This window comes from Gekko japonicus, unplaced genomic scaffold, assembly GCF_001447785.1.
Source record: "Gekko japonicus isolate JY-2015 unplaced genomic scaffold, Gekko_japonicus_V1.1 scaffold2821, whole genome shotgun sequence".
Taxonomy (NCBI): domain Eukaryota; kingdom Metazoa; phylum Chordata; class Lepidosauria; order Squamata; family Gekkonidae; genus Gekko; species Gekko japonicus.
Window position 1 is genome coordinate 84,603 of NW_015167622.1, and position 3,411 is coordinate 88,013.

The 3,411-nt window shown below is 44.7% G+C and overlaps 1 non-coding gene across 1 annotated transcript; it reads right to left on the bottom strand.

The window, feature by feature from the left end:
* Positions 1–211: 211 nt before the first annotated feature.
* TRNAY-GUA lies at positions 212–299 on the bottom strand. Its single transcript is given in 2 exon segments — positions 212–247; positions 263–299. It is a non-coding gene; the product is annotated as a tRNA-Tyr (tRNA).
* Between the last annotated feature and the right edge of the window lie 3,112 nt (positions 300–3,411).

The window sequence follows — 3,411 nt, forward strand, 5'->3', positions numbered from 1 at the left end:
TCCTTGGCATAAATAGAATATAGACCTCCCTGTTTATAGCTTATGTCTGTTCAGTGAACAGGTGATGCCCATCTGGCTTCAAAAATTGTGAGGAAACGCCACAGGGCATATTCCACACAAGTTGTGCCTCTGCATTATCACTCTCCAGTTTTGCTTCAGAGCTCCCAAGGAGACTTGCTCAATCTTCATTCCATAGAGGAAGAAAAACATTTCCTTCGAGCCGGAATCGAACCAGCGACCTAAGGATGTCTACAGTAGTTCTCTACAGTCCTCCGCTCTACCAGCTGAGCTATCGAAGGAGTTGGCAGCTCTTCTGAGTCACCCCTTTTCACAGTTTGTCGGTTGCCTAATAGTAGTGACAGCTCATGCAGTTCTTTTGTTTTCACTTAGCGTCAGCTCATCCTCTTTTAAGTTCAGAGGAGTTCAGTAGTCTCCGTTTGAAAGAAGTGATGTTACCAAGAATCAGATGCTACATAGGCTGTATTCGTTTCCTGTGTGTGCATTAAGAGGGAAAAAAATGTACAGGTTTTGTACTCAGACTCCAGGACAGTAGTGTCCTGCAGCCATCTCCTGCAACGTGCAGCTGCATAAGACAGTTCCGTGGGTCACATTGAAGAATCCCGTGGGATAGCAGTGAGGTCTAACAGGATTGGCCAGCACCCCACATAAATTGAATATGCTCCACACAATTCTCTGCAAGACACAGGCTGCAGACACACCGGAGGTTTGGCGCAATCTGGCTGCACTTCTATTTGCGGCAGCTTAAATTGTTACAGGAAGTTTTGATCAGACAGCCCTCCCTGAACTGGCTCCCCTGCACGCTTGCCACATGGTCCATCGTTCAGATTGTTGCGGCATTCTTTTTTTGTTTTGGTCTTTCACCCACGGGCATAAGGGTGTATCTAAAGCTCTGGCTCATGAGAGTAGTCCCATTTGCTTCAGTGCATTTACCGTTGTGTCAGTCATGGGCTGCTCTCAGACTCTGATGCAGAAACAGGAGAGAGGAGTTTTTTGGGGGAGGTGTTATCACTTGAAAACAACTCCCCCAGGGACTCCCGATCCAGAATGACTACTTGGCCGAGGTGATTGACAACCTCAGGATGATTATGCACTTATGCAAACATTGCTATCTGATCCAAAAAAAAAAGGAGGCAGAACTGGAAGGGAAGGTTCAGACTTCCCCAAAGGCTTATTTCACAAGAGGGGAGTTCAGACAGCCAGAAATGTGGAGTGGATGCACTGGCATCCCTAAATACCGGACTTTCCCCAATGCCTGATTACTTCGCTTCCAAAGCGAGCCAAAGCGGGGTGCCGATGACTGGGGCACGAAAGACAGATGTTGTTGTCTGATTGTGCTCTTTAAATCCACAAAGGTAACGCAACTATATCGGCGTGAACTGCTCGTGTGACCACAGCCACAGAGACTCTTTAGCAGAAAAGTTGGCATGGATGAGATGTTGATGTGTCCTGAAGGTCAAAATTTAAAAACTGCTCTGTAGGAGTACCATGCATTCAGAGGGTAAGTCTGTGGCTGAGCTACTGTGTAATAAATGGAACACGGGTTCCTGCCACAGGCCTTTTAAAGGCCTCAGGGATCCTCCTACCAGGTACAGATGGCAAGAAGGTGAGACACCCATGCAGGGTGCTGAAGAGAGGGTAGGCTTGTTCTGGATTCTTTGCATTTATTTTTAAATGTTTGTTTACTTCATTTATTGCTGACCTTCCTCACTGGTACTCCAGGAAGATTACAAAAACGTTTAAAGCAATTAAATCAGAAAGCAGGGGGCCTCTAATAAACAGTGCAGTGGGACTCAAACAGCAGCAGCAAAAAATCTGAACACAAACAAAAATCTATCTGACAATCAATGTTCCCTCTAAGCTGTGGAGTCTTGTGAGCAAAAATTCTACTTTGTGAGCTCCCGGCATTAAAGTTGTGAGTGAGCCATTTGGCTACGGCATAAATTAGTTTGCTCTGGAGCCATCCCTTCCTGAGCTGAGACAAAAATGTGTGAGCCAGAGGCTAAAAAACTGTGAGCTAGCTCACACTAACTCAGCTTAGAGGGAACACTGCTGACAATGCCCTTGTACAGAAAGTGGGTTGCAAGAGGAGAAGACAATGCAGTGAAGGAAGAGGACATGTACAAGAAACATTGCAATAGACTACAGTTCGATTCCATTGTGAAAGCTACCTCTGTATAAACAACAGTTCCAATACCTTTTTTTAAAAAAGCCCTCCAGATGCTAGTGTTTCAGATGCATGCCCAGATTGCAGCATGATGCTTGACTAGCATGATGCACAGCAGAGAAAGGTGAGATGTACATTATTTAAATAGACTCAGGTGGGCATCTGTGTTGGTCTGAAGTAACAGAACAAAGTCTGAGTCCCGTGGTACCTTTAGGACCAAAAATGTTTTATTCTGGGTATAAGCTTTCGTGTACATGCACACTTCTTCAGATGCAGACTTCTTATTTAAATACAATTAAATGTAATGAAGAAATGAAGAGCATCCCTCCAGGGCAGACAGTGGCTGAGACAGTCCTGCTGGTAAGTGGCAACCCCTGGGGAGCTTTTAGGGGCATTGTAAGGCAGTGCACAATGACATGTGACACCACTGTGATGTCACTTTTGGTCATGTAACCAGAAGTGAAGTCATGCATCTATGGTAAAACCATAGAGGTTTGGGAGGATTGTTAGCCTGTCAAGGCGACACATGACATCACTTCTAGTTATGTAGCTGGAAGTGACGTTGCGGCACTCCAACTCCCCTCTCCACAATTTGTCCCACTGCTGCATGAGAGGTCTCCCACTATAGTGCTATAATTAAAAAAAAAACATGGTTCCCCTAATAGGAGTGGATTCCTGGAACTTTTCCTAGGTCTGCACTAGATTCCTACAAGACACAAGTCATTGTGTTATTTCTGATCTACTGAATGTGTGTTCTTCTGTGTCGGTTAGAATTGGAAGTCACCAAATTCTAATTCATCATTTATGTATTTGAACATTAATATCTCACCTGAGTCAAGTGTGGATTACAACTACATACATAAACCATCAGATAACAGCAAAAACAAACAGCTAAACAGTGAAACCAGCCTACAATGGATGGGTGCTACAGCTGAAAACGCATAGGTCCCTAGTTGCATAGAACTGGCCTGTCAGCTTGATGGTATCACCCAAAAAGCCTGCTGAGCAGATCTGAGTTGGTGCACAGGTTCATATCAGGAGAGGCAGCCCTTCAGGTATGCAGGTACTTGGTTCTGAAAGACTTTAAAGGTAAGAGCCAGCAGCTTGACATCAGAGACAAGTTGTTTACAACAGTGTTGGGCCAAAAGTAAAATCCAAAAAGCCCAGAATGCCATCCATGTAATACATTCATTAGGATGAACCCAATGACACATAACCATGCGCAA